The sequence below is a fragment of the Mandrillus leucophaeus genome, unplaced genomic scaffold, assembly GCF_000951045.1.
Source record: "Mandrillus leucophaeus isolate KB7577 unplaced genomic scaffold, Mleu.le_1.0 Scaffold13, whole genome shotgun sequence".
NCBI lineage: Eukaryota > Metazoa > Chordata > Mammalia > Primates > Cercopithecidae > Mandrillus > Mandrillus leucophaeus.
Genome location: NW_012101254.1, coordinates 7,107,167 through 7,118,440, shown reverse-complemented (window position 1 = coordinate 7,118,440; position 11,274 = coordinate 7,107,167). Strand labels below are relative to the sequence as shown.

The 11,274-nt window shown below is 48.6% G+C and overlaps 1 long non-coding RNA gene across 1 annotated transcript in view; it reads left to right on the top strand.

The window, feature by feature from the left end:
* Positions 1–6,405, top strand: part of LOC105534024 — a 95,822-nt gene extending 89,417 nt beyond the window's left edge. Inside the window, exon 3 of the long non-coding RNA XR_001005198.1 lies at positions 5,788–6,405. This is a non-coding gene — a long non-coding RNA (uncharacterized LOC105534024). The remainder of the gene's footprint in view (positions 1–5,787) is intronic.
* Positions 6,406–11,274: the final 4,869 nt, after the last annotated feature.

The window sequence follows — 11,274 nt, the reverse complement described above, 5'->3', positions numbered from 1 at the left end:
TCTCGAACTGGGCTCAAGCAATCCTTCTGCCTTGGCCTGCCAAAGAGCTGGGATTACTGGCATGAGTCATGGAGTCCCGCCCTATTTATTTATTTATTTATTTATTTATTTATTTATTTATTTTTGAATTCTCTTGCCCACACTGGAGTGAAGTGGCACCATCTCGGCTCACTGCAACCCCCACCTCCCAGGCTCAAGCAATTCTCCTGCCTCAGCCTCCCAATTAGCTGGCATTACAGGCACGTGCCACTACCACTCAGCTAATTTTTGTATTTTTAGTAGAGATGGGGTTTCACTTAGTTGACCAGGCTGGTCTCAAACTCCTGACCTGAAATGATCCACTGCCTTGGCCTCCCAAAGTTTCGGGATTGCAGGTGTGAGCCACCACACCCGGCCCGGCCTTTTAGACTGTCCAGGTAACACATACCACAGTTTGCTGTGCGTCTCCAGTCCCTTTACCAAGTGACTTGAAAGGCTTCCCAGTGTTCAGCAGGGGCCAGGTTGCAGCATGTGTGATTTGGCCACTTAACCTTAACAACCCAGTGGATCTAAATGGTGCTTGAGTTATCAGTGGCAAACTGGGTTGCAGCATGTAGCTTGTGGCAAGCCTGATTAAGAGAATCACTGTAGAGACCTTTATTGTTCTGCATCAATCCGTGACCTCTTCAGTAAGTGGCTGTTCCCTTTGTAAGAGATACTCTTAGCCTGCTACTGAGCCTTAAAAAAGACAGAATGTTGCCCATGGCACATTGGTCACAGTGAGATCTTGAGTTATCCATCGTGAATTTGGTAATGTCTGAGCCACAGTGCCATAAAGTTGGGTGTGGTTAGCAGCTTACTAGAAAGTAGTGAGAACAGGTTCAAGTGGCTCCTGGAGGCACAATAAAAGAGAATTTGTTCACACATCTAGTACACCAACTCCTGCCACATTGCTGCCCCTTCCTCAGCCCACATCTGTGGTCTCATGTGGAGCACTCTACCAGCCGTATCTACTAACAACCCCACTTGGGTTAGTTCTACTTGGAGGTTGAGGCAGGAGAATCACTTGAACCTGAGATGTGGAGGTTACAGTGAGCCAAGATCATTCTACTGCCCTCCAGCCTGGGCAACAGAGTGACTCTGTCTCCAAAAACAAAAAGAAAATAAAAGAAAAGAAAAGAAAAGAAAAGGAAAGAAAAATGAAATGACCCAGTAGAATGAACCCAGTTAATCAGATGAACAGATGGTTACCTACTCTGCCATTCAACTTCCTTCCCAAACTACCCTAATGTTTGTCCAATGGAATGAAGCAAAATAGAAGCTCTGCATTAACACAACTACAGGGAAATTCCTGCTACTGAGTCCATTTTATCTGTGTTTCCTTTCTTGGTATGCTAAATACTTTTATATTTCTACTTTAAAAAGAAAAGAATTGTAGGCTGGGGGCAGTGGCTCACACCTGTAATCCCAGCACTTTGGGAGGCCAAGGTGGTTGGATCACCTGAGGTCAGGAATTCAACACCAGCCTGACCAATATGGTGAAACCCTGTCTCTTCTAAAAATACAAAAATTAGCTGGGCGTGGTGACGCACGCATGTAATCCCAGCTACTTGAGAGGCTGAGGCAGGAGAATCAATTGAATCTGGGGATGGAGGTTGCAATGAGCCGAGATTATGCCACTGCACTCCAGCCTGGGCAACAGAGCAAGACTCCATCTCAAAAAAAAAAAAAAAAAAAAAGACTACATTCCTTTGCTGCTTCTACTTTTTGAAGAGTTTCCATCATAAGGCAAGTAAGGAATCCCTCATATGATTTGCTTTGAGTTGAATTACACTCATATCTCAAGATCCCTTTTTGAAATTATTGCTTCTCTACAGAGAGAGAAACAGGAAATAGAGGAAATAGAGTTGAATATTTGAAAGGCAGGACATCCTCAGGGGGTAGGCCTCAGTAAAGTCAGCAATGGACAGATGTGACTATGCTCTTGGGGATATATCATGCTAAGCAGATTCATAAGAAATGGATGTTTCCAGAGTGCCCACTTACGGTTAGAAATGTAAGTACATAGAGGACTGAAATGTTCAAATCGGCTGATTTGCCAGCCTCAGAGATAAGCTAAAATATAACCAGAAGATCGTGGTGAACCAGGGAAAAGAACAAAGGGAATCAGCACGGTATTAAGCTTGATCATCGGATGCATCCATCTTCCCTATGGGTATATACCTGCCAATGGACCTGAAATATCTGGGTCTGCTGGTCAGGGATGCCCATCCCCCAGAGAGGCATTTGCTTCAGGTCCACTGCCGAAGTCAGGCTCCCTGAGCACGCCTTTCCCAGGCTTCCGTCTGATCATCTGGATTATTTTCATACACATCTGCTTTTAGGGTGAGTACAGGTCTGGCACAGTGGCTCAAACCTACAATCCTTGCACTTTGGGAGGCCAAGGCAGGAGGATCACTTAAGCCCAGGAGTTCAAGACCAGCCTGGGCAACATAGTGAGACCCCATGTCTACAAAATAAAAATAAAAAAGATTAGCTGGGAGTGGTGGCGTGTGCCTGTAGTCCCAGCTACTCGGGAGGCTGAGGCATAAGAATCACTTGAATCTGGGAGGTGGAGGTTGCAGTGAGACAAGATTGTGCCACTGGACTGCAGCCTGGGTGACAGAGCAACACCTTGTCTCAAAAAAACACAACAACAACAAAACAAAAAAGAGAGAGTACAACATAGTAGATGAGGGCAGAGCCTGAGATATGTTAATACCGTCCTCTGAAAGTGTGACAACACCCACACACTCTGTCCCTGGTATTCCCCAATGCCTGGGACTCCCATTGTGAATAGTTACCTCCCCCATTGGCTTCTCTCATTGACAGTTACTGTGTTAATTGAAGTTGTGAATTACTTTGCCCTTACACACACCCACCATTATATTCAGTTATACTGCTAGTTCTCATCTCTTTATTACAAAACCAGCTTCTTTTCTAGAGTTTCATGTTGCACGCATTTCTGTTTCCCCTTAGCGGTGTCCCCTTACCACCACCACTAAAGGAAACTCCACATCTTTATCCTGTGACAGCCTCCTCCTTGCTCTATGATCTGGGGCTCTTACGCTGCCTGCTCTCAACTCCTTGCAGTCATGTCCACCAGTTCCCGCTACCTGTGGAACCCAGGCTTCTTCCATGAGTCTGGACTGGAGCTCAAGAATCTGCCTTGTAGAAAGCTCCCCAGGGGCTGCTGGTGCAAGCTGAAGGGAAGCCCGCTGTGAATCACCTCCTTCAGTTCCCCAGCGAGCTTCCTAGAAGAGTGACATTGGCCAGACCCATCTGCTACCTCATCTGTTGCCACATCACAAACCTGCGGCTTAGCTACTTGCAATCTGGTGAGAAACAGAAGAGAACAGAGCTTGGAGAAAGGCAGACCGAGACTGGAGTCCTGCTTGTACCATTTATTCTTTTTGTTGTTGTTGTTGTTGTTGCTGTTGTTGAGATGAAGTCTTGCTCGGTTGCCCAAGCTAGAGTGCAATGGCACGATCTCGGCTCACTGCAACCTCCGCCTTTCGGGTTCAAGTGATTCTCCTGGCTCAGCCTCCCAAGGAGCTGGGATTACAGGCACCTGCCACCACGCCCAGCTAATTTTTGATTTTTTGTAGAGACGGGTTTTCACCATGTTGGCCAGGCTGGTCTCGAACTCCTGACCTCCGGTGATCCACTCACCTTGGCTTCCCAAGTGCTGGGATTACAGGCGTGAGCCACCATGCCTGGCTGCTTCTACCATTCATTGTGTGACTCTGGGAATGGCTCTTTTAAAAATGCGTTTCCTAATTCTAATCTAGTTCCCAGGGTTGTTGTGAGGCTTAGAGGGAGAAAGATGCTTCCTTCAATGAGTATGTGTTGAGCCCCTCCTACGCGCCAGGCATTGGGTACTGAGCTAGGTGTGGTGCCTAACACCGAGCAGGAGCTTGGCAAATACTCATTCCTTGCTTCTTCCGTCTCCTTCTCATTGCCCTGAAACCTGAAGGTCACCATTGCAGTTCTCCCCTCTCTTGGCTGGCCTTGTATCTCGTCCAGCTGCCTCCTGCCACGCTTACATTCCTGAGAGGTGACACAGGGCACATTGCTGATGAATTCCTTGTCTTGATTCCTGATCAAGGCATGTCTGTCTCCAGTCTCTGGATGGGAAACCCAGTATGCCAAGCTAGGCAATGTGGAAACCAGTACAGACCCATTTCCCCCTTACCAATGCAGTTGAGAGCCAGAAGAATCTTCCTCACTGAATAGAGGCCAAAGTCCTTAGGTACTCAAGGCCTTTTGTGACTGTGCCAAAGCCCGCCTTTCTTACTGCGTGTCTCCCCGTATCCCTTCAGTCAGCATATGTTCCTCTCAAATGTGCCGTTTGCTTTTCTTTATACATAGCTGTGACTTCCCAACACCTGCCTTTGCTCAAGTTACGTTCTCTCTCCATGTCTGGCTCCTTCCCTAACTCCCTCCCAGTCCACCCAGGTGGAGCCTCTCTCCTAGGCTTCTGCCAGGACTCCATTTTTCTCTCTCTCTGAGACATCTCTCTATCCTGACTTGTCTTCTCGACTGGACCATGAGTTTTCTGGATGGCAGGGACTTTTTACTCTCTCCCCACCGTGTCTTGCATGTAGTAGGCTCTCAATAAACGCATGTGCCATAATTTAGAACATGAGTGAGTCCTAACCTACCAGACATCAGATACAGACTCAAACTTCAACTCGACTTTGTCTGCCACCTGCATGTTGGCGTGTAGACGTCTGAGCTTCTCTATCATGTTCACTGAGAATTGATGAACATCCTCTTCCTTGGGCCATCGTCATGAGACTGAAGTCAGCTGTCATCCTTGAGCCAGAAAAGTAGGGGTTGGGCTAGAGATTTGGAAGCTGAGGATTGGGGCTGAGTATCAAAGAGGAGTCCTGTGGCCAAGAAGAGTCCAGAAAAGGGAAAGCAGGCATGGCCAGGGATCCTTAACTGCAGAGCTGCCAAACCCTGAGGGGCTCGGGTGAACGTAAAAAGCAGCATGCTTTATTGGGAAAGGGGTGATTTCAGGGTCCAAAGCCCATATAAGGCAGTGGCTCTACAAGGCCTGGAGGGCAGGGTTTGGCTTAGGTGGGCGAGGGTGACTTCCCCAGAGAGGTTCCATCTGGCCCTATTGAAGAGCTGGGGCTCTTCCTACACCAGTAACAATTTTCAGGTCTTAGGGGTTCAGCATCTCACATGTTCTTTTTGTATTCTTATCTATTAGCCAGGTTTACAATTTCCTGGAGGCATTTTTCTTTTTACATATTTAGTTTTTTGAGACAGGGTTTTACTCTGTTGCCCAGGTTGAAGTACGGTGGCACAACCATGAGTCACTGCAGCCTCAACCTCCCAGGCTCAAGTGATTCCCCTAACCTCAGCCTCCCCAATAGCTGGGACTATAGGCACATGACACCATGCTTGGTTAATCTTTTTTTTTTTTTTTTTGCAGAGACAGGGTCTTACTGTGTTTCCAGGGCTGGTCACGAACTCCTGGGCTCATGCAATCCTCCTGTCTCGGTTTCCCAAAGTTCTGGGATTACAGGCGTGAGCCACCACGTCTGGCCCTGGAGGCATTTTTCTCCCTGTCCTTTCATTTTGTTTAAACCATTCTTTGATTGGGCTGGCCAGTTTCTGGGCAAGCCTATTTCTTGGCTGTGGTGAGATGCAGGTTTCCTCAGCTATGGCGAGGAGAGCCACATCTGACTTTTTTAGATCACCGGTGTGACCAGCTATTCATTTCCTATCTCTTCTTTTCTCTTGCATGTCATGTAGATCAGCAGGAAGAAGAGATGGAAGCAACGCCATGGACTTTCGTGTTCTTCAGAGTGTGGGTGGGCTTGGGCCTTGCAGTGAGAACAAGTATCACCCAGGATGGAGATGGGAGATAATGGGTGGGCGACAGGTGCCTCCTACTGCTGGCAGCAAGGAGAGAGTGAAGAAGCAGAATTTCCTTGGTCTAGACTAGAGTCTGGGTCATGGGCATGGCAGTGCTTGAGCTTTTGACCAGAAGCAAGTGGACATGGATTTGAGCTTCGGGTAAGAAAGGAGACTTCTCTCCAGGGACCATAGGGGCTGGCAGCTGAAGAAGGTGACTTGGCCCCTGTCTAGAGGGTGAATATAGGGTCAACCCAAGGCCATGAACTAGATGGAGCTGGGAGAGCCTGCTTGGTACTTTTAAATCTCAACATGTCAACCACAAATACCTCAAACACTGCTCACACCGTCATAAAATCTAGTTGCGAAATTTGTCCTGCGGCAGCCTTCTCCATCCCAGGCGCCCAGGCCCCATCTCCTGGCAGCAGGCAGCTCTCCCCATCCCCCGTCATGTCCCTCCTACAGCCCAAGGCAACAAGGCAACTCCCAGCAACCTTGGTGAACGAAGCACATCCTGCTGCCTGGGCTCCTGAGCTGTTTGCCATCCTGCTGCCTGGGCTCCTGAGCTGTTTGCCGTGCTGCGGAGATGCAGCCTTCAGCCTTGGATACCCACCCACTCCTCCACTTGGGCGTTGTTTTCACAGGCTGCTCTTCCCTGTAGCTTCAGAGAAGTAGGTCAAGTAGGTTAACTTGCTTTGAGAGAGAAGTGCCAGAGGTTCAAGTCACCTAGCCTGGAGGCAGGAATCCTGGGTTCTATTTCTGACTTCACAGCTAATCCTCTGTGTGACAATCGTTAGGGGCCCATTCTCCCCTCTGGGTCTCCCTGGGCCCTTCTCTAGGTCCCACAATTTTTTTTTTTTCTGAAACTGTATTCCCTGGACTGTCATCTTCTTCCCTCTTCCCTCCCTCTGGGAGTTGCTCTAAAGCCGTTGGCTGCTCAAGGCTGGCGCCCTGGGCAAGAGGGGCTGCAGTTGTTGTAGTTGATGAGGAGGAGATAAGAGGTTTTTGTGTAGACACAGTTGAGCTGATGGGGCCGTGTGAGGCTGGAGTGTCAGGAAGCCAGACTCCTATAACTACAGGACAGGCCCTGGTGATGTGATCACGAGGATGTGACGGGGATGCTGAAGCCCGGAATGCGAATGAGAGTTCCTGGGTTTTATGCAATGGATGTAGATTCCCTCCCACTTCTAAGCCTCCCTTTCTGTGTCACGCAGGGAAATTCAGTCTCTGGTTTATATGGAAACTTGGGACCTCACTGTGCTGCTTGCTCTTGGCAGAGGATATCATTGGAGCTGTCACAGCAGAGGACCACGTTTACCAGGGTGCACTTTGGCCAAAGAATAATAACCTTTCTAAGGTTTAGTTCCTCTGGCCTGACCAAACCAGTCCCAGGAGTCCCCTGGGTTCCAGTCAAGGTCACAAGGGAGGCCCACCATGGATGAGGCCTGGGGGAGCAGGGTGGAAATTAGGTGTCCAGGTGTGGTATGGATAGCCTGCAGCCCTCTCCAATCCCTACCCTCCAAACCCAGTGATGGGGGACATGAAACAGGTGAGGCAGAGGAGCAAATGTGGGTCAAGGGTGGGAAGGGGCATGAGGCTTTAGACTGCCAGGAACTCCGAACTGTACTTGACTTACAGCGCAGTTGTGATGGGCACATCAGTGTGTGCCACAAGACAGCATGGTGTGCTGGAAAGAAAATGGATTTTGGACGGAGTGTCCTGGGTTTGAATCTCTGCTTGCCCATGTACTAGAGAGTTGTCTAACCTCTCTGGGCTTCACTTTCCCAGATGTAAAATGGGAATGGTAGTACTTACCTTGCACAGGTGCTGAGAGAATTCCATGAGACAGACAACCTGTGTAAAGTGCCTGGCATAGACCTACCATATTAGGACACTCAGTAAATGTGATGTCCTTTCTACTTGCCTTCCTGTCATACCCATCACTATGTTTTGGATTTCTGCAGCTAAAGTTAAGACCCTTTTTAAGATAGGAATCCCAGTTCTCACTTTGCCTCCTTTTCATAGTTCACCTAAATGGCTGACTTTTGTTCAGTGCCTCTTCATGGGCGCACTATTCTGGAGAGCGGGACCCTAGAGTTCCGCCCTTCGGGGGTTTTTTTTGTTTTTTGTTTTTGGTTTGTTTGTTTTTGAGATAGAGCCTCACTCTGTCACCCAGGCTGGATTGCAATGGTGTGATCATGGTTCACTGCAACCTCCGCCTCCCAGTTTCAAGTGATTCTCCTGCCTCAGCCTCCCGAGTAGCTGGGACTATGGGCGCCCGCCACCACACCCAGCTAATTTTTGTATTTTTAGTAGAGAAGGGGTTTCCTCATATTAGCCAAGCTGGTCTTGAACTCCTGACCTTGTGATCCACCCACCTCGGCCTCCCAAAGTGCTGGGATTACAGGCGTGAGCCACCGTGCCTGGCCAGCCCTTCTGTTTTAGACTGTGAGCCCGAAGACTGTGCTCTTTCCCAGGCTCAGTTTCCTCATATACATAAAGCCACCATCGTCAACTTCTACAGCACTATTTCCTGCAAATATTTCGTCTAAACACCTTGACTGCACCTCAGAGAAGCTGGGTATGGGCCGGATTCCTTTGCCACTGAATACGTAAAGCCCAGAAAACAATGTTGGCTGCTGAGCCCCGGGGGGAGAACAGAGAATCAGAGCCTCTTTTCATGGTTCTCACAGGCCATATGACACACAGATGGGAGAAACTGGCATCTGCAGGGCCAAAGGCCTCTGGCCAAGGCACCCATACCAAAGGGGACAGACTGGCCAAAGTGGCCTTATCCCTGTCTCCTTAGGAGCCACGTTCTAGTGGGATCTGTTTGGTGGCACAGGTTGGGAGCATGGATGTGGAGGCCTGTTCCAGGCCTGGTTCAGTCATGAGGATCCGGGAGCACCCTCCAATGGCTGGTGCTAACTACAGTTGCCAGATAAAACACAGGTGGAATCTGAGTTTCAGAAAACAAACAAAAAATGTTTTTAGTATGTCTCACATAGTGCCTGGGGCGTACATTAGAAATCAGTCCTTGTATTTTTATTTTTTTGAGACAGAATCTTACACTGTTGCCCCGGCTGGAGTGCAGTGGCGCGATCTTGGCTCATTGCAACCTCTGCCTCCTGGGTTCAAGTGATTCTCCTACCTCAGCCTCCTGAGTAGCTGGGATTACAGGCACCTGCCATCATGCCTGGTTAATTTTGTATTTTTAGTAGAGACGCGGTTTTGCCATGTTGGCTAAGCTCGTCCGCCAACCCTAGAGCTGACAGGAAGGCTTTTGGGTTGGGCGGTTTTACAGGGAAAATTGTCTCTAACAGCATTTTTCCTTTACTCTCACATCACAACAATCAACGCAGAAGAGTTGTGACCAAATGTGTGGGGGGTTTTCTCCACACACCAAGCAGCTGGGTGTCCTCTAATGCCGTTCTGACACTGAAAGATACTGTCAGATCCCACAGTTGAGGTCTCCGTCCCCAAGACTGTTCCCCCTAACACCAGTTGTAAGTCCAGACCTCCAGAACTTCTGACAAACTGGCTTCAAGTTGGGGTTCCCGTGACCCCCTCTTCGGGTTCAATTAATTTGCTGAAGGGGTTCGGAGGGACTGAAATTTGCAAAGGTCAGAGATGGTAGAGGAAAGAGTACGGTAAGTGTGGTGTGCAAGCCCATCTGGTGGGAGCACAGTTGAGGAGGGAACGGGAGGTGGAAGCCAGGTAGGAAAGGAAGTCTGGGGCCCTGTTGGGAGGACCTTGAGTGCTGTGCTGTTATGATAGACAGTTTTCCTCCATGATTCCTGGCTCATAACTCCCATAGACCTTGTTACAGTCTTTTGTTGTAATATTGAGTGTGTTAGGCCACAGGAAACAAAATCTCTCCTTCTCCTGCCCTCCTTTCAACTGCCCCAAGGCAGGACTCTAATCTTTCCTGGACTTTCCAATGGTCGTTCTTAAGATAATTCCCAGAGAGGTTCCCACCCTATACCCTGGGGGAAGGAATGTTGACGTTATGAAGCTTTCATAAAAACCCAAGAGGACAGGGTTCAGGGAGCTTTTGGATACCTGAACATATCGAGGTTCCTGGACGGTGGCGCCCGGGGGAGGGCCTGGAAGCCCTGTGCCCCTCCCCGCACACCTGAATGGTTGTTTTTTCTCTTTCCCTTCACGAAACTCTTCCCTGCTCCTTATATGAGCCTCCATAGTCATTGTAAGATTTTATGATAATTTTGACATGTCTCCCCGCTCCTAAGTACCTTCTACAGTGTCTAGCACGTCATAGGGAGTGATCGGTAAATGACTGATAGAAAGAACAAATTAAACCATCAGCCTTATAAGTCATCTAAACAGAGATCTATACTTCTCATGCAGAATTGACCATGTTTTTTTCTTGCCCAGTTATTTTTCTTTTTTTCTTTTCTTTTTTTTTTTGAGTCGGTGTCTCGCTTTGTCACCCAGGCTGGAGTGCAGAGGCACAATCTCAACTCACTGAAATCTCTGCCTCCCAGGCTCAAGGGTTTCCCCTGCCTCAGGTTCCCAAGCTGCTGGGACTACAGGCATGCACCACCATGCCCGACTAATTTTTGTATTTTTAGTAGAGATAGGGTTTCACCACGTTGGCCAGGCTGGTCTTGAACTCCTGATCGCAGGTGATCCTGCCTTGACCTCCCAAAGTGCTCAGATTACAGGTGTGAGCCACCACGTCTGGCCTCAAGTAATGTTTTTATCAGTATTCATCTGGAATTCCTTGCTAGACCTTTCATTCTTTGAAGACAGACACTGCATTTCCTTCTGTACTGCAGACACCAATGTTTCATGAGTATATTTTGTGTTGAGCAGAATTGTGGGAACGGAGTGTCTCTGGGTGATCATATCAAGTTAGAGCCGAGATTCTTCTTCCTGCTCCGGTTCAAGTCTGACTCTCAGTCAACCTCAAAGCCACCTGGCCTGGTCCTGGAACTGAAGAACAGAGACAGAGCTTATTTGTGAGATGCAGTGAGTGTGTGCCCAGGGGCGGGGGTCTAGACTAAATGTGTGTTCCAGGAACCATCCCAGGGTTTCCCTTGGGGCTGGCATGCTGCTAAGAGAGTCAAAGAGGTCAAGGAACAAGAAGAAAACCTGGAAACAGCAAGAGAGTGGGGCACGGGCAGGAGGTGGAGGCCCAGACCAGAGAAAAATAGGAAACATAAGTTTTGAGGGCAACAGACTGAGCACTGTTTCAAGAGTCTGGCAACCTGGATTCTTTCTCTGGCTCTGTCCCTGCCTTGAGCCATGAAGGAAGGAAAAAAATATTCATGAGTGCTCACTGTATCATTTCATGTAGATTTTATTCCAGTTTCCCAACAGTCCTGCAGGAAGCTGGGGTTGAGAGAGTAGATCACTGGCCTA